Source organism: Ursus maritimus, unplaced genomic scaffold, assembly GCF_017311325.1.
Source record: "Ursus maritimus isolate PB19 unplaced genomic scaffold, ASM1731132v1 scaffold_1, whole genome shotgun sequence".
NCBI lineage: Eukaryota > Metazoa > Chordata > Mammalia > Carnivora > Ursidae > Ursus > Ursus maritimus.
Window position 1 is genome coordinate 15,559,362 of NW_024423343.1, and position 20,175 is coordinate 15,579,536.

At 45.4% G+C, this 20,175-nt stretch overlaps 1 long non-coding RNA gene across 1 annotated transcript; it reads right to left on the reverse strand.

Moving 5' to 3' along the window:
* Nucleotides 1-306: 306 nt before the first annotated feature.
* On the reverse strand, nt 307-19,470 carry LOC121104938. Its single transcript, XR_005837288.1, has 3 exons — nt 14,820-19,470; nt 12,659-12,882; nt 307-1,361 (listed from the first exon to the last, which is right to left on the reverse strand). It is a non-coding gene; the product is annotated as an uncharacterized LOC121104938 (long non-coding RNA).
* Between the last annotated feature and the right edge of the window lie 705 nt (nt 19,471-20,175).

The following is a 20,175-nucleotide window of genomic DNA, read 5'->3' on the forward strand; positions in this document are numbered from 1 at the left end:
AAGGGCATACCAGTTCAGGGGAGTGTGTGTGTGTGTGTGTGTGTGTGTGTGTGTGTGTGTGTGTGTGTATGCACACCTGTGTGAACCTTGAAAAATAAATTGGTTTTAGTTTAATATGTTTATGCTAGTCCACATTATCCAGTTAACCTGTGTTTTCCTGGGGTTATTTTCATGGTGTCACATGAACGGTGGACCACAGTTAAAACAAATAATGGAAAGTGAAATATGTTCTCCAGTGGCAGATGCAGTATTATATGCTCCTGATTTAGAAGCCCCCCTCAATTCTTCTTGAATAACGGCAAAAGAATAAACTTAATTTTGCCAATAATACAGTCACTTCTTTTCCAGTTTACAAATCAAATTTTGGGGTAACGGTTCAGTCAGTTCAGGACTGTGGTCTCTCTCCTTTTACTCTGGATGGCACCTGGGACCAAGGAGGGCAGAGGCAGGAGGCGGGGAGGAGCAAGTGGGTCCTCGCTGGCCTCTGCTCAGGTGACCGTCGCCCCGTCTCGGTCCCTGGTGCACCTGATGCTCTGTTGCTGGGACTTCCCCTCTCAGGTCCATCTGCCTCTTCCCTCTCCCAACCACAATCTCCCTGTGGACTGTCTCAGACGCGTCTGCTCCGCACTCGGGCTCAGGAAGTGTTGTGTGCTCTCCTGGAGTGCACTGGCACAGCAGGAGACTCGAAACTGGGTGGTGCAATGAGTGTGTCTAAATCTCTCCACATGGAACTCCCCCTACCCCATTGTTACAATATACTCTGGGCCTTTGGGGTGCAGCTTCTCCTAGAGGCTTGGAATCTCCCCAGGGTATGCTCTAGAAGTGAGAGACAACCACTCAGGTCCTGGAATCCCCTACAATATATCTACAGGTTACTACTACCCCCACTCCAGTTTTTAGTTCAAGAGGAGTTCAACAAGCAAAGTTTTTGCAAATGTATCTGAATATTCTTTTTCTGCTCTCCCTTCTTTTCAAAGCTTTTCCCCATATCTTAACTGGAGTTCTTCCAGAAGTGGACCAGGAGATAAGAGGGGATCCTAAGGGGACAGCAATAAGAGAGGTAAGAACAGGAAGCAGGAAAGGGAAGATAGCCACTAAAGGGTGCCCTGTCAAGCCAGCTCCTGCTGTGTCCGGAGCTTAATTCTGCTGGGGAAACTCTGAGAGCAAGGAGAAAACACATGCCCCAGAATTCACTTGCCTGAGGAGGGATGAGGGAGCTGGGGTATGAATACACCAGCTCTCATTCATCCTTGGTTGAGGGCTACTCCTAGGGGCATTAATTCCTCAATACTCCAGGCAGCAAAGGAGACTCTGGTTGCAGCAGAAAGTTCTCAGGGATGGAAATGGGGGTGCTGGCACTCCTATGACAAAAAACCAAAAAACAAAAACAAAAAAACCTGCTTTTACATTATTATATTTTATGGCAAAGTTTCCTAACTGGTCTACTGCAGCCCACCGGTGTGCCATTATGGACTGAGAAATATTGCCCTCTCAGCTGTTTTGCAACTGAGTGCAGGCTGGGGCAGATGCAATCTAAGGACCAGCCACTAGCTGTGAGCAGCCTTACTGGGGCCACAGAGCTAATATGGCCAGGAAAATAACGGCCCCTAAAGATGTCCACATCCAAATCCTAAGAACCTATGAATATCTTACTTTACATACCGACAAAAGGGACTTTGCAGATATGATTAAGTTATAGATTGTGAGATAGGGAAGATATCCTGGATTATCTAGGAGGGCCCCATGCAATCATGGGGTCCTTATATAAGGGAAGCAGGAGGGTCAGAGTCAGAGTTAGAGGAGATGTGAGCTTGGAGTGAGGTGGCCATGAGGCAAGGAATGCAGGCATCTTCCAGAATGGAAAAGGCAAGGAAACGGATTCTCCCCTACAGCCCTCAGAGAAATACAGCTCTGGATTCTAGCTGAATTTACCCCATGGCCGTGGGTAAACGATTTGGACCTTCATGGCCTATATTAGCACCCTTATTGTAAAATGGGAGTAGAAAAACAAAGGAATCGCAAAATATTGGTGTGAAGATCTACATATTTAAGAGCAAAAAAGCATTTTTCAAATTTCTTACATAAAAGAACAAAACATTTTAAGACACAAGAGTCTGTGACGCTCTGACCTATCTCCCATCTTGTGGAGAACTGATTCTGTTTTACGCTGGGGTGTAGACACTTGACAAGCCTTGGTGATGGCCAGCTAACAGAAAGCCAACCTCAGTACCAATCACTGCCAACTGGGATAAGCTCTGGGACCTTAAACACTTCATAGGTTTGCATAAGCAATGTCAAGTACACAGGATTATGAAGCCCGGAAGCCTCCAGCTTTTCTCTTTTGGTTGGCAGCTCGAAAAATTACATTTAGAGAAAGTTAAAACTCTTAAAAGCAACTACTAATAGTCCCTGGGGGGCACAACAGACATGCATTTTCTTGCATAAACTACAGTTTAAGCAGAGTATTAAAACACCAAAAATCCAATGAGACAAGAAAATATACGAGGAAATGGGATGAATTTATTATGTTAACTACAAAATCTACCTAATTATTCTTTTTTTTACTCATATCTTGCTGAAAAAAATTAAAATGAGCAATAGGAAAAGAAATGGTTTTATACTTACAACAAAGTTCTAGAAAAGAAAAAAGCTATTCTTTTTGAAAAAAACTCTTCCTTCATAAACACAAATATTAACAGAATAAAAGCATTTTCTTGGGTGGTAAAATGTGTTTCTAAATAACAACTTAACTTGTCAAAGGATAATTAATGCTTAATATGATGTAAAGTCATCCAGCCAATACATTTTGCAAATTGCATTTTTTAAGGACAAAAATTCCACTTCTGAGAGTCAGTCTTAGAGAATTAATCCAAAATACAGTGAAGACTATCTGATGAAGATTTGAATTGCCACACGATCTATAGTAGCATAATATTCTACCCAAATATGCACTGATGAAAGAACACTTAAGAAAATTATGGTAGAGGGCATCTGGGTGGCTCAGTGGGTTAAGTATCAGACTCTTGATCTCAGCTCAGGTCTCAATCTCAGGGTCGTAAGTTCAAGCCCCACGTTGGGCTCCTCACTGGGTCTGGAGCCTACTTAAAAAATAAATAAATAAGGGCGCTTGGTTGGCACGGCGGTTGAGCGTCTGCCTTCGGCTCAGGGCGTGATCCCGGTGTTATGGGATCGAGCCCCACATCAGGCTCCTCCGCTGTGAGCCTGCTTCTTCCTCTCCCACTCCCCCTACTTGTGTTCCCTCTCTCACTGGCTGTCTCTATCTCTGTCGAATGAATAAATAAATAAAATCTTTAAAAAAAATAAAAATAAAATAAATAAATAAACAAACAAATAAATAAATAAATGAAAGAAAACAAAAAAGGAAAAAAAGGGGGGGAAGAAAATTATGGGAGAGTAATTGGATAAAATGTTAATCAGCCATTTAAAATCACTTATTCCTGGGGTGCACGGGTGGTTAAGCATCTGCCACCGGCTCAGGTCATGATCCCAGGTCCTGGGACTGAGCCCCGTGGCAGGCTCCCTGCCCGGCGGGGAGTGTGCTTCTCCCTCTCCCTTTCCCCCTTCCCCTGCTCGTGCTCTCTCTCTTATGCTTTCTATCTCTCTCTCAAATAAATAAAATCTTTAAAAAAATAAAATAAAATTCAAAAATATTTTTTGAGTGTCTATTATGTGCTAGGTACTATTCTAGCCATTGCAATAGGGCAGGAAACAAAACACAAAAACGTTATCCCCCACAGACTTCTGTGAATATGAGAAGGGACAGACAGTAAATAAAACAGCTAGTTAAATATATGACATACGTATGCAGGGCTGGCATCTGGGGCTTGTGACAGGGCCCTCTACTCAGAAGGGCCTCCCACTTGCTTTAATGCTTTGCTGGCAAGCTTCCTGAAATTCTTTTTGTAAAAATATTTTATTTATTTATTTGCGAGAGAGAGCCTAAGCAGGGAGGGGCAGAGGGGGAGGAGGAAAGAATCTGAAGCCGACTCTGCACTGAGCACTGAGCACAGAGCCCGATGTGAGGCTCCATCCCCCAACCACGAGATCACACCTGAGCAGAAACCAAGGGTCGGATGCCTAACTGACTGAGCCCCCCAGGTGCCCGAAGCTTCTTGAAATTCTTAATAATTTTTTAACAAGTGTTCTACATGTTCAATTTGCATTGGGCCCCGACAATTATGCTGCCACAGAATGAAATACAGCAGGGTAAGGACAGGAAGTGGGGAGGAGGTTGCAATTTTGGATTGGATGGTCAGCATCAAGCATCTCTGTTACTATATTTGAACAAGGAAACGATGTCCTGATTATAAAAAGTATTAATATCATGGAAAAATGCTTATTGCGTAGTTGTTAAATTAGTGATTGCTATTGACTAAAACACGTAAGCTGGAGTTTTTGGATTCAGGACAAAAGCCCTGGAAATATCCTTGGAAACTCTTCTCAATCCCTTGCTCCCCACATCAGCGGGTGCTGTCAGCCTCACGTTCACGTGCAGAGTCCAAGCAGTCCCAGGGAATCCGAGCACCTTCCTCTCTCTAGTTTGTTAACCAAAGCCACCTATCCAGGTTGCCTGTTTCTAAACTTGCCCTCTAATCAATTCTTCACACAGCAGCTATAGTGATTCTTTTGAAGCCTAAAGCAGATTCTGTCCTTCTCTGCTCAAAATCCTTCAATGGCTTCCCATTTCATTCTAACTAAAAACCAAAAATCATTAAAATGGTGTGCAAGACCCTACATGATCATCTCTACTCTGACACCTACTGTGGCCTTATCCCCTGTCCCCTCCCCTACCTCACTCTGCTCCTGCCATTGGCTTCCTTGCTGTTCCTAGAACACATCAAGTATGCTCTTACCTCAGGACCTTTGAACATGCTCTTTACTTTGCTTGGGGCACTCTCGGAATACCACATGGTTCTGTCCCTCACTTCCTTAATGTCTTTGCTCAAATATCACTTTATTAGATGGGCCTTCCTGGTCTCTTTATTTAAAATAGCAAGCTACCCCTTTGACACCCCAATATTCCCTGTCCTCCTCTCCTCCTATATTTTATTCCATAGCAGTTTCCACTTCCTATCATATTACATATTTATTATTGCCTGTGTCTATCATACACACACACACACACACACACACACACACACAAGAATATAAACTTCATTAGGGCAAGAATTTTGTCTGTTTTCTTCACAGTGTGGTTTACATTGTCAACCTGAAAAACACTGTCTGGTACATAGTAGACACCATAAACAGTAATTTGAATGAATAAATCAAATTAAAGTGAAGCAAAGTATGTCTATCACTATTACAACTGTGTAAAACATATGCTTAAGTGAATAAATTCAGTGATGGCAATAGCTATGCTGAAGTACTGGGTTATAGGTGATTTTAAAATAGTCTCTCCCTGAAAAAAGAGAAATTAGGTAATCCATTCCATTTACAATAGCACCAAAAATCTTACGTTATCTCGGAATTAACTTAACCAGAGACATAAAGGATCCATATTCTAGAAACTACAAATCACTCTTGAAAGACATTGAAGAAGACACAAAAAGATGGAAAAATATTCCATGCTCATGGATCGGAAGAATTAACATAGTTAAAATGTCTATGCTACCCAGAGCAATCTACACTTTCAATGCCATCCTGATCAAAATACCAAGGACATTTTTCAAAGAACTGGAACAAACAGCTGTTAACTTTGTGTGGAACCAGAAAAGGCCCCGAATCGCCAAGGAATTGTTGAATAGGAAAAACAAAGCTGGGGGCATCACGTTGCCGGATTTCAAGCTATACTACAAAGCTGTGATCACAAAGCCAGCATGGGGTACTGGCACAAAAACAGACACATAGACCAATGGAACAGAATAGAGAACCCAGAAATGGACCCTCAGCTCTATGGTCAACTAATCTTTGATAAAGCAGTAAAAAACATCCGGTGGGAAAAAGACAGTCTCTTCAATAAATGCTGCTGGGAAAATTGGACAGCTACATGCAAAAGAATGAAACTTGACCACTCTCTCACACCATACACAAAGATAAACTCCAAATGGATGAAAGACCTCGATGTGAGACAGGAATCCATCAAAATCCTAGAGGAGAACATAGGCAGCAACCTCTACGACATCGGCCACAGCAACTTTTTTCATGACACATCTCCAAAGGCAAGAGAAACAAAAGAAAAAATGAACTTGTGGGACTTCATCAAGATAAAAAGCTTCTGCACAGCCAAGGAAACAGCCAAAAAAACGAAGAGACAGCCCATGGAATGGGAGAAGATATTTGCAAATGACACTACAGATAAAAGGCTGGTATCCAAGATCTACAAAGAACTTCTCAAACTCAATACATGAGAAACAAATAACCAAATCAAAAAATGGGCAGAAGATATGAACAGACACTTTTCCAATGAAGACATACAAATGGCTAACAGACACATGAAAAAATGTTCAATCATTAGCCATCAGGGAAATTCAAATCAAAACCACATTGAGATACCACCTTACACCAGTTAGAATGGCAAAAATTCACAAGGCAGGAAACAACAATTGCTGGAGAGGATGTGGAGAAAGGGGATCCCTCTTACATTGCTGGTGGGAATGCAAGTTGGTACAGCCACTTTGGAAAACAGTGTGGCGGTCCCTTAAAAAGTTAAAAATTGAGCTACCCTATGATCCAGCCATTGCACTACTGGGTATTTACCCCAAAGATACACACGTAGTGAAGAGAAGGGCCATATGCAACCCAATGTTCATAGCAGCATTGTCCACAATAGCTGAATTGTGGAAGGAGCCGAGATGCCCTTCAACAGATGACTGGATTAAGAAGATGTGGTCCATATATACAATGGAATATTACTCAGCCATCAAAAAGAACAATTTCTCAACATTTGCTGCAACATGGATGGGACTGGAGGAGATAATGCTAAGCGAAATAAGTCAAGCAGAGAAAGACAATTATACGGTTTCACTCATTTATGGAACATAAGAAGTAGGAAGATCGGGGGCGCCTGGGTGGCACAGCGGTTAAGCGTCTGCCTTCGGCTCAGGGCGTGATCCCGGCGTTCTGGGATCGAGCCCCACATCAGGCTCCTCTGCTATGAGCCTGCTTCTTCCTCTCCCACTCCCCCTGCTTGTGTTACCTCTCTCACTGGCTCTCTGTCTCTGTCAAATAAATAAATAAAATCTTTAAAAAAAAAAAAAAAGTAGGAAGATCGGTAGGGAAGAAGAAAGGGGGGTAAACAGAAGCGGGAATGAAGCATGAGAGACTATGGACTCTGGGAAACAAACTGAGGGCTTCAGAGGGGAGGGAGGTGGAGGAATGGGAGAGGCTGGTGATGGGTATTAAGGAGGGCACGTATTGCATGGTGCACTGGGTGTTATATGCAAGTAATGAATCATGGAACTTTACATCAAAAACTAGGGATGTACTGTATGGTGACTAACATAATATAATAAAAAATTATTTTAAAAAAAATAAATAAAATAAAATAGTCTCTCCTCGGGCACCTGGCTGGCTTGGTTGGTGGAGTGCACGACTCTTGATCTTGGGGTTGTAAGTTCGAGCCCCATGCTGGGTGTAGAGATTACTGAAAAACAACAACAAAAAATCTTTAAAAGAGATAATGAAATTCTCTTTCCCAAATTTTCTTCCAAGGAGTTGAACAATTCCTATACATTTTAAAAATTACTCTTATCAGCACATTGTAAAAAGTACTAAGGTACTCTAACGTAGTAAATACTAAATCAGATGTTTCCTTGGAAGGTTTTCCAAATCTTGCTTACCGGATTTTACTCGAAGAGGTACAAATGCACAGTAAGCAGATATGTCTTAATCCCAAGGAATGTTAGTGGCCTCGTGATTGCAAGTCCCCATGAACTGACCACATTTTAAAAAAATAAACTTTTTATTTTAGAGTAGTTTAGATTCACAGAAAAATTACAATGATAGCATAGAGAGTTCCCATATACCCCTTACTCAGTTTCCCCTATTATTCACATCTTATGTTAACAGGCCACATTTATCATAACTAATGAACCAATATCGATACATGATAACACTGAAGTGCATGCTTAAACAATGAATCATGGAGCACTACATCAAAAACCAATGATGTACTGTAGCAGTTCAATAAAGTCTCAAGGGATTTACGAAAAAAAATAAAGGTCATTGGGGCGCCTGGGTGGCTCAGTCATTAAGCATCTGCCTTTGGCTCAGGCCGTGATCCCGGCGTTATGGGATCGAGCCCCGCATCGGGCTCCTCTGCTGGGAGCCTGCTTCTTCCTCTCCCACTCCCCCTGCTTGTGTTCCCTCTCTCGCTGGCTGTCTCTCTCTCTGTTAAATAAATAAAATCTTTAAAAATAAATAAATAAATAAATAAATAAAGTGCGTGCTTTATTCAGATTTCCTTAGTTTTGGCCTAATGTCTTTGTTGTTGTTATTCCAGGATCCGATCCAGGATATCCCATCCCATTTAGTCGTCCTGGCTCCTTAGCCTCCTTTAGGCTGTGACATTTTCTCAGACCTTCCCTGTTTTTGATCATCTTGACAGTCTAGGGAGATCCTGGTCACGTATTTTGTAGAATATCCTTCTCTTGGGATTTGTCTGATGTTTTCCCATGCTTAAACTGGGGTTACAGGTTTTTGAGCGGAATATCACAGAAAGTGCCGTTCTCCACACATCACATCAAGGGTACATGTGAGCAGCCTGACTTACTGCTATCGACGTTAACTTTGATCACCTGGTTGAGACAGTTTTCATTATGAATTATTTTTATTTTCCAAAATGGAAAAAATAATTTCCCTAGAAAAATAATCTTTTGGTTTTTTGAAAAAATATATTTTATTTATCTACTTATTTATTTTAGAGAGAGAGAAACAGACAGAGCACCTGTGCCCAGGAGCAAATGGGGGAGGGGCAAGGGAGGGAGGGAGAGGAACGAGCAGAGTCCACTCTGAGCCCCGAGCCTGAAGAGGAGCTCAGTCTCACGACCCTGAGATCATGACCTGAGCTCAAATCAAGAGTCAGATGCGTAACCCCCTGAGCCACTCAGGCACCCCAGGAAAAGCACCTTTTGAATCACTGCAGATTGGGCCTGCTCAGTGAGCTTCTCTTCTTATTTGTGGCACTTACTACGTACTAGGCACTGTTTGAAGCTGAACAAATATTAATTCATTCTGACCCTGCAGCAACCCTATGAAGTAGATACCACTCTCCCATTTTACAGGAGAGAAAACTGAGGTACAGAAAGGTTAAGTAACTTTTCCAAGACTGCACAGCTAGTGAGCAGCTACTAGTGTTCTCAACCACTAGACCATACTGTCTCTCCACAGTGGGAGAAAACTTATCACCATACACGGAATACATTAATTCTTTTAGAGGTTATATCTTTGCAGTATAGAGCAATGAGATCTAGTGCCTACAGTAACCTTCCAATTGATACGGGTCCCTCCTGAGACTCAGTTCTAATTCCGGCCCGCCTACCACTCCCAAGCTCAACCTCCCACAGACACTCCTGTCCTGTGCTGACCGTCGACCATCCAGCTGTCTACAGAATTAAGCCCTACCCTCCTAGAACAGCATTCTCGGTTTCCTTTGATGGTGTCCTACACACTGCATGCTCTCAGTGAAGCAGGCCACCTGCCATGCCCTCAACACACCCGCTTTCCCTGCGGCTGCCTTGAATGTCTTTCTCTCTGCATTTTTCTTTTTTTTTTTTTAATTTTTTTATTTTAAAGATTTTATTTTATTTATTTGACAGAGACAGCCAGCGAGAGAGGGAACACAAGCAGGGGGAGTGGGAGAGGAAGAAGCAGGTTCCTAGTGGAGGAGCCTGATATGGGGCTCGATCCCAGAACGCCGGGATCACACCCTGAGCCGAAGGCAGACACTTAACGACTGTGCCACCCAGGCGCCCCATCTCTCTGCATTTTTCTAAGCCCTCCACAATTCACTGACCATGAGTCTGTGGGAACTTCTTACCTCCCTAGAGCAGAAATTACTTCTCTCTTCTCTTTATTCTCACCAGACCTTGTCCCTGGACCACAAACTTGCCTCATTCTGCCTCCAAGTTTTGCACACATGTTTAATATCCTCTATTAAAGGCTTAGTTTCTAGAGGCCCAGGTACCTTACCACACGGCAATAACGCCTGCCAGAGAAGGACCTCAATAAATGTCTAATTGAATCAACCCAGCTTCTATTTTAAAATGTCAGCCTTTTGATTGACTCATTTACTACTTGCTTCTGAGGGGCATTATCTGACTATACATCTGTTCTTCCAATATTACCAATGAGAGTTCACTTTGTCCTCATATTTTATACAGGGCTTTATTTATTATGACTAACAGATCAATAACACGTGGTTAGATTCCTAGGTCAGGGCTCCTCCTCCTTGTCTTTCTGACTGAGATGCTAACTGGATCTCTATCTCTGAAATAATGGAAGACCTGGGCTGGAACCACTCAGTCATTATTGGCTTGTCACCTCGGGCTGGTGACACAAACCTTCTGGGCCTCTCTCATGGGGCAGTTGTGAGAACTGTTGAGACCAGGAATAGAAATGCCTGGCAGAAACAATAATGAGTGTTAACAGAGATCGGGAACTCTGTGTGTAGAACATATTCAATCTTCACAACAGACTTATGTCACTATTCATCGCCATCTTGAAGTTGGGAAAACTGAGGCACAGAGAGGCTAACTAGCGTATCTGATGCTACACAGGAGGTGAGGAGGAGACCTAGCACTTGGACCCAGGACGATTAATCCTAAAACTAAGACATTCTCTCTTTAGATAGTCGATGGAGGAAATATATATAAAAGATTACTCGAGACCATTGGTGTCTTCCATCTACTCAGGTCTTCAAAAAGAAAACAATTCGGCCACTACTGTGTATCTAATATATTCAAGGATTGAGCTGGATTCACGAGCAAAGCCAATTCAAACCCTGATGTGAATCCTGGGTTCCTTGTTCCTGGCTTAAGATCCCTTTCCACACAGTTTTCACCACAAGGAAAGCCGAATTCCTACCGGAATGACCAAGCTTCACTACTTACTGCTGCAGGCAACACTGTGAGTACTGAGCCCTGCAGCTCATTAGGGCAGATGCCTGTGACCTGCGGCATCAAACTCACACTCCTCAGGCATGTCATGCCTCCTCGCTGCACTGAAAAAGCCCCCATGTGGCACCTTTATGAGTCCTAAAACTGAGTGACTGGCCTTAGGACATAAATGATTAGAAATGCTGGGTCCCTTTAAAAAGCCATCCAAACACAGAGAGTAAATTCCAGCTTTGCTAACTGAATCCTGGTAATTGTTTATGACCCCATCAATAGAAGGTACGGACCTCTCAAAGAGGGTGCTATGGTGTTTAGGGACCATGAGCTGTAGTAAAAATGCTGGCAGCTACTAATAATTACTCCTGAGTACCAAGGCTATCTTTGCCTGTACCAGTTAAAAGCTGTGAAATGTTTTTGCTTTTGGTTTCCCGTAACCAAATCTGTGACCTTGGTAGAGACCTGTGATCCTCCAGCAGGGGCAAGTATACCCCCAGGGTGAGTTTACCCCACCCCCACCCCATGTCACCACTGGCAAAGGGCTGCTACTGATATCAAGTGGGTAGAGGCCAGGGATGTTACTAAACATCTGACCATGCACAGATCAGTAACACAACAAAGAATTATCCAGCTCAAAATGTCAATAGTGCTGAGGCTGAGACTCTGCTCTAGCCCCGTGCTCCATTTCTCCATTCTTCTATCCAATGCTGAGAATCCAGAATCAAGTGAAAATTCAAAATCTTCAATTGGTTTGCCCAATGCAGACGTGTGGACTTTCAGAACTCTTTTCCATCCCCTTTTGACCTGGAAGCTGCATATGTCCTAGGAACTGGGTGGGTGGGAAGGACAAGACATAAATACACACCATCTCTCCTATTTTTTGTGCTCCTTCCCCCCCCCCATGCCCTGTTTTTAAATGTTTCCTACATCAGCATTATGTGTCTTCTCAGTAAGGGCTGATCAAGGCTTGAGTAGAAGAGGGACGCCTGGGTGGCTCAGTCCGTTAAGCATCTGCCTTCAGCTCAGGTTATGATTCCAGGGTCCTGGGATTGAGCCCAAGTTGGGCTCTCTGCTCAGTGGGGAGTCTGCTTCTCCCTCTGCCTCTCCCCCTGCTCACACCTGTTCTTTCTCAAATAAACAAATAAAATCTTTAAAAAATGAGAAATAACAAATTTAAAAAGGGCTTAAGTAGAAAAACCCAGTTAAAAACTGCACATAAAATGTATGATTCCAGGCTCTTCACAATCATACAGCTCAAGGAGGAAAAGAGAAGGACAGGCTGCCAGTTCCTTCACTGAGAGGTTGGTTTGCATAACTTTGTAATATTCCAAGGCCAGACTAGGGCCTTCTTCTGATGTCTCATCACCCTGCCCTCTGTTCATCACAGCCCCCATCTCAAAATGACATACTTTAAGAAGAAAGAGTATTATCCCAAATCATATTTATAAAATTTGAAACTAGGAAATGGAAAGCTAAAGGGGTCCTCTAATGAGTTTTCCTAAGACCCTTCACACTTAAGACACCTACACATTCACTATTCACCATCAGAAAAAGTAAATTTACTTTCAAATGTCATAGAAACTTACTGGTTGTTTATGACAATTCCTGCATTTGTGGCTTCTTGGTTTCCTTTTCCTTCGGCTCCTTCCCCGTTCATTCATCATTTCCACAAACATTCTCTGGAGCGTCTTACTGCCTTCTGCAGAGAACCAGGAGAAAAAGTAGAAACATTCCCATCTCATGAGAACCCAAAGAACCATTCTCTTCCTCTCCCTTGTTGTGGTTCTCTCTTCATGGGGGAACATCGAACCTGGAGAAACAAGGGAAGAGAACTTGTGGTTAGGAACACCTGAACAGCACCTTTCCCATGGTCTCCCAAAACCACTAGTCCTGTATTCTACTGGGTGTTCCTTCAAGAAGTGCTGCTTCCTGCTAGCCTGCCAGTGGGGCTTCCCTTAGTTTTAATAAATCGGGAAGATCTGTCCCAGGTTACTCATGGAATTTTTGGCTCTCCATATTTGCGTATTAAAACTTTAAGTGGAGGAAGCTGTTGAATGGTGCCAGGGGTTAGTTTAAGCTGGACTCTGAAATTCCCTGAACCTGTCTTACAATAACATTTCCCCCTGCTGCCTCTGTAAACGCCTGCGCACCGACGAAATAGCTACCTCCTCCCCTGTGGTCAGCGCCAGAAAATCAGAGAGACCTGGCTGGTCTGTGTCTTCGTGCCTACTTAAATCTCAGCAGGCGATATTTCAAGGGGAAAGAAAGATACAGTTTAGCTCCAAAATTTCCTCCAAATGGTGAAATGAAAATGCCAGCCCTCCGCTTCCACCCTGTGAATGCTGCAGGGTTACCTGTGCTTTGCTAATACAAGTGGACAGCGTAAATGGCTGGGGGATTACTGGCTTCACCCTTGGACAGAGAAATGAGATCACGATTTTCACGAAGGACAGGAACCCGCTCTGCCGCCGCCGCTGCCCAGGCTGCTGCTTTCCCTCCCTGCGCGGGTCCCGCATTACATCACCGGTGAGCTCTTGCTGGTGGGGGGAGAGGAGGCTCCGCCAGGGACTCAGCCCCAGACCAAGGGGAGTAAACACGGAATAACAAGGATAAGGGGGAGGAGGGCGAGGGAGAGGAACAAGGAGAAAGCAGGACCAGGTTTCCCACCACCACCCCCTGTCTGTTTGCCGGGGAGGGGGAGGGGGTGTGTGCAAAGGCGCCACATCCTTAAGCAGCCGCACCCCAAATTTCGTTCCCGCACCGCCCCCCAGCATCCCTCCACTTCCAAGTCCAACAAAAACCGACATCCAAAGGGCCGGGACAGTGGCCTTGAGAGGCTCAAGGGGGACGACAGAGAGACGCCAGGGGACTGGGAGGGACCGAGGCGCCCGCGCCTTGGGGTAGCGGGGGGAAGGCGGTCGCCGCTGCGCCCCCGCCCGGCCCAGCTAGCGGTGCCTCCCCCGCCAAGCGACAGCAGCGGGAGTGGGGGAGGCAGAAGCGCCTCCTCCCCGCTGGGAGCCGAGGCGGCGACCGAGGGGGAGGAAGGCGCCTCACCTTGCCCCCGATGAGGGGCGGATCATGCCATGGCAGCGCCGGCAAGCGACAGCGGCGGCGGCGAGCGGAGTCCAAGCAGCAGCCCCGGGAGCTCGACAGGAGCCGGGGTCGCCGCGGCGGGAGCCCGGGACGGCGGGGACGCGGGAGCTCGGAGCGCCGCCGTGACGGTCCCCGGCCTCCCTCCGCTTGAGGACTACGAGTGCAAAATCTGCTACAACTACTTCGACGCGGACCGGCGCGCGCCCAAGCTGCTGGCGTGCCTGCACACCTTCTGCCAGGAGTGCCTGAGCCAGCTGCAGCTCCGCGCCGCCGCCGCCGCCGCCGCCTCTGCCAGCGCCGCGCCTGAGCGCCCGCTGCGCCCGCCGCCCTGGCACGGCCCGCCCGGCGCCATCGCGTGCCCCGTGTGCCGCCACCGCACGCCGCTGCCCGACAGCCGCGTGCACGGCCTGCCCAACAACACCAAGCTCGCCGAGGCCTTCCCGCTGGCCCTGCGCGCCGCGCACGACCCGCTGCCCCAAGACCGCCTCCCGCCGCTGCCGGCGCGCCGCTCCGCGCCCGCCGCCGCCCGCCGCCCTCCCGGCCGCGGCCCCCGCCGCCCGCAGAGGACGCCGCCCGCGGGCCCCGCGCCCGTGCCGGCCTGCGCGCCCCGGGCGCCTACGAGAGCTGCCAGAACTGCAAGCGCGCCGCGCTCACCGCCGGCTGCGTGTGCGTGGTCTTTTCCTTCCTCTCCATGGTGGTGCTGCTCTTCACCGGCCTCATCTTCGTCAACCACTACGGCGGCGGCGGCGGGGGACCTCCCGGCGGCGGGGCGCCCCCTGGCGCTGCCCCGGCAACCGGGTCGCCCTCGCCTTCGCCCGTGGGGCCCATCTGCCTGTCGGTGGCCAGCATCCTAGCGCTCTTCTCGGTCGTCGTCACTTGGGTCATCTGCTGGCTCAAGTACAGGCCCGAGGGCGCGGCCGCGGGCTCGGGTGGGGGCGGCGGGAGTGGCCCGAGGGCGCGGGCGGCGGCGGGCGGCGGCACACGGAGGAGCGACACGTAGCACCTCCGCCAGTACCTCCAGCACCTCCAGCCCCGCGACGCCAGAGAGGAGGGGGTCTCCGGCTCCGCGCGCTCGAGCTTCGCCCTCTCCGAGCGGCCCCCGGACGCCCCGCCACCGCGGGGCCTGAGTGTTGCGCCCCTCCGGCCTCGCACGCCCCGCCGCCTCCGCGCGGGGTCGGAGAGGGAAACCCAGGAGGCGGAGATCCCGCTGGGGAGTCCCGTCTCCACAGACTGTGCAAGGTTAACCGCTGCTTAGCGCATCACCCGCGTCCTCGCCAGAGTGCACGACCGTCCCTCCCCAGAGTCCGAGGATTTGCAAAGAGAAGGGGAAGAGGAGCGGGACCCCCGCCGCCCCGCCTGAGAGCAGGTTTCCTGGCTGCCGCGACCAGAGAGTTTAAGGGGAGAGGTGCGCGCGCGCGCGTCTGCAGCAGTTGTGAAAGGACTTGAATTGTCCAGAGCAAGGATGAATGAGATGTCAACGTGAGAGAAGGCTTTCCCTGCTTCCTGGAGGTCCTGGAAGGCGAAGGAGCCGGGGCCTTGAGGGTGACGTCCACTGCCCCGGGGCACTGTGCGGGAGAGTGCGGGGGCGGCGGCGGGCGCCAGCCTCGAGCAGGTGCGCAGCGCGCGTGCGCGACCCGGCTGCGTCCGACTCCGGGGAGTGGCGAGGTGGCGGCGCGCGCTAGGCGGTGGATCCTGCTTGTCCCAGCCCCGCGGAGTGCAGAAGTCCCCTCTCCTGGAAAGTTATGGTGGTTTTATTCACGGTGTTACTACCAGGAAGTCGTTTCATCTTCTGTAACTGGACTCAGGGAGCTTAAAGAGCCCGTTCTCTCTTCTCCTCTCAAAACTGACTTACTGTTGCCCCCACCTGGAAGATATTGAAAGCTATTCACGCAGAATATAAGCTGTAGGCTTCCTCCGCCCTTTTTCTTAATTTCATTTTTTTAAAAAATTATTTTAGGATGTATAAATCTGGAAATCTTGTGCATTGAAACTTCCAGAAAAGTGTTTGATAAGCAGTACTATTTCTCCCATACCTCCAGTCCAAGTACATTTCAAATTTAGGAGCAGAAAATAAAGGCGTGTTGGTAATTGATTCAAGATTTTATACTGTGAAACAACTACTGACTTTCAATTATCTGATAAAATAGAAAATAGCTCCCAAAGATGAAACTGAGAAGTCTTAACTGATCAGTCTTTCTTCCTTTGATTACAAATATATGACACATTTATCAGGAAAATATTATTTTGAATTTAATTGTTTGATATTGTTGGAACTCACTGAAATGTTCGCATCGGTCACATTAGATGAAAAAGAATACATATCTACCTGATTTTGTAACTAAATAGATGAGTTGCGAGTGTATGTTGCAGGTGGTTAGATGCCTTTTTAAAGGAAAAACCCCCACTGGTCCAAATGTATTTTATATGAAAACATTCTTTATTCCATCTTTTAAAATTTGGAATAAGACAAAGTTTTCATGTTTAAAAGTCACAGAAGCTATTGAGGGTATGCTATTATTCCTCATGTATTTATGCAAGCTGTCTGCATGATATCCTGACACTATTCTATTAACTGAACTTGAATGGAGCATTTGTATCTATCATAGAGTGAAGTAATTTATTGGTCATTGATAAGTGGTATGGCTGCAATTTAGGAATTGCAATATGGTGTGGTTTATGTCTGCACTGTCTTAATAAAAACAAGAAGCATTTATAGAAAAACTTATTTTCATGCTCTGAGTTATTTGTATGGCACTTTTCTTAAAATACACATCCCCATCCAAATCCTAATCTCAGATTTTGAGCGGGGCTGAGAGAATAGCTCACACGTGGGAGGAATGTCCATTGCTAGGGTGAGCATTTTATGGGAATTATTTCTAGGGTTGAACAGGACTCCTGAAGGCCACGGGAGGTCTGTTGTATTTTGGAGGGAGAAACAGCTTACCCACCCATTAATATAACATCCACTAAAACTAAGCTCTGCTGTCAGATTTTATTCTCAGTTTCTGCTGAATGCTTTCAGGTTCCTAACCGTTTTATGTTCCTAATACTAAGAGTCACATTTCAGAGACAGTCTTGATTTGTTTTTACCTCCAACAAGTAACTTGTGTCACTTCTCTATTCATTTTTATCTTTTATTTTTTGTTTACTTCCAGTGCTGAGATTGTATTCACAACTGTTTAGTTGCACAAGTGTATCTGCACTAGCGTGTGTGCTAGTGACAGAACTTGGCTTTATGTATGTAACGATGTGTACAGTGTGCACACACGTGTTTGTTATTTCAGTCCCTCAAACTGGCAACCTGGAAGTCTGTCTAAAGTTACTTGGGGACCAGCCTGCTTCTTAGAGAGTTTATTTGTGTTCCACAGAGGAAGGTACACCGATGACCTAAACCGAATTATTCCTCATAAATGAGAAAGAGATCTGAATCACCTCAGTCACAATACAAGCCACATTTTGTTTCTTTCATAGGTTGCACATGTAAATTTCTTGTGATGAGAAATTTGAGTTAGAATACTTCAAAACAAAATAGATACAATTAGTAGTTCAGTACCTAAACAGGGTGAGTTTTCTTTTCTTTTCTTTTTTTTTTTTTTGTTTTGTTTTGTTTTCCCTTGGCTTACTTTGTATTACTGCTGACTTCTGACTTCCTTATCGGGAATTAAGTGACAGGATAGACTAATGGAAAACACTTGTTCGATTTCCAGTGGTTTTCGAGTGTCCCCCATTTTGCAGATGTTCTTTAGTGGGAAGTCCTGGTACACCAGCACCTTAGACAAAACGGGAGTTTAAAAAGTAATTGTTGAAGTGGTGGGTGAGTTGTAGAGAGGGCTTGTGGTGACAGTGGAGTGCTTTCTCCCTTCTCCTGAAATTCTCATCTTCTTGGAAGAGCTTGACTCAATTCTGGACACATCTCCAGCTCATAAGTGTTAACTACCAATAAAGTTGCTATAAAAAGCCAGCCTGGTTTGCACACCTGCTCAAGAACTCAGGGTTTCCATGGCCCAGGTTCTGCTTAGGTCCTGGATCTGCAGGTTAGAGTTATTGTGATTCAATAGAGTCTAAATGTCAAGTGAAAGTGATAGATTAAACACTCAGATTAAACACACTTGCAGGTGATAGATTAAACGCTCAGCCTCTGAATGCAATACAATTTGGCAAATGGTGTGCATATCTAGAAAGAACATTGATGTGTGGTCTAAAGACTAGTAACGGCACCCTGGATATGTGAATCAACATGGGCTCTCTCCTTTCTTGGACTCCTCTGCTACGAGATGGGAACACCAAGTATCAGCCCTGCTTTACTTTATGGGATTGCTTTCAGGACTTGTACACAAAAGAGGGCTTATAAGTAAAAATGCTTTGGAAACTGAAGTCCTGTGGGGATCTATGGCCTTGTTTTCCTTCAGATTTCCAAGGGTGTAATATCCCCTCCCCAGAGAGGTCTGCCCCGACCACTCTATCCTCAGGGACTATCTACCAGTTTTATTTTCTTCTTAGCGCTTATTACTGTCTGCAGGGGTCTTATTTCATTGTTACATGCTTTATCTCAATCTCCCGCAACCAGAATGCAAAAATAAGAGCAGAAACCTAGTCTGGTCACAGACTTCACCCATAAAACCTTAGTCAGCCGTAAGCATATGGTAAGTGGCAGATAACTAGTCTGTTGAGTTGGCTGAATGGGAACCCCTAGACTAGAATGTTAAGCGACTTGGCTCCCCTAACTCATACTACCACTTAAAAACTCCCAAGACCCTGGGGGGCTTAGGTAAACAGTTGCTTTTCTCAATTTCATAAGGATTTTTGGAAGGTGAAAAAATATACCAGAAAACCGCTTTGATTTTTTAGAAAAATCAGTTCACCACAGTGAAAATCTTCAGTGCATTATATCCAGTGACAGAAGGTACTGGAGAGACTGGAGGACATTTGGCCTTGATTTCTAATCATTTTCTGCCTTGTGAGATTTCAAGGTATGACTCCTCCTGGCTTCCTTTCTTTACCTGCATGACTGCACCATCCCCTCCAAAGCCAGCAGCACCTGCACCGGGGGGACACGTTTATATTGCAGTGAAATTTCCCACGACATTGAATTTAAATTTCTCATTTGTTACTTTCTGTTTTAATTCTTCAATCTTTGCCATCTTAAATAACTTATCCTTCATAGACTTGCTAAATTTATAATCTTAATAGCTGAGTAATCCCCATTATTCTGTGATCCAGCTCATCCTCTTTAATCATTTATTTCCCATTAACTAATATTTACATTTTAAATCTCTGCTCTGATACACAGTTGATTAAATTCATGTCTTAGGCAATGAACTGCATCCCTGCTAAGTATGCATTTACATTTTTTTCCCTTTGAAACGATGTGTTTTTATTGTATGTGTTACAGTGTAAGTTTGGGGAATATCTAATATTTACTCCAGGAACAATTTCTGAAATAAATGTTAGAAATGACTGCAGCCAGATCTTAATTTGAAGTCCTATGAGTGAAGAAATTGTGAGAGATTTTATCTATCTTTTGCTAGATCTCTTTTGAGTGTCCCTTTAAGAAAAGCTTGGGTGTGTATACCATAAGCATGTTTCTCCATCAATGAAGCTTAGGGCTTCGGTTTAATGCAAAACTAAAACGTTTAAGTTTTTTTCTATGACAAATTTACCACCATTCCTGATTACAAAATACATTAGGGGATGTAAAACTGTTCAATATCCAATTTCTAAGAATATTCCTAGGAGCTCAGGAAGAATGTGCACACTTCCTTTGGAAAAAAATGTCTTTGCATGTAAAATTGGATTATCTTTGGTTTAGAAATACCATGTCTCCATGGGGTGGAGTGGGGGAATGTTGAAGTGAGAAGAAAGAGGATAGAAAGGATATGGAAAAAGCTTCTCCTAGCTCCTAATATTTAAAAAAAAACCCACATTTCAAAATATAGAGGAGAGACAGTGTTTAATCACTGCAAGAACAGAACACTATTATTTCGACAGTTATTATTTCAAAAACCACGGC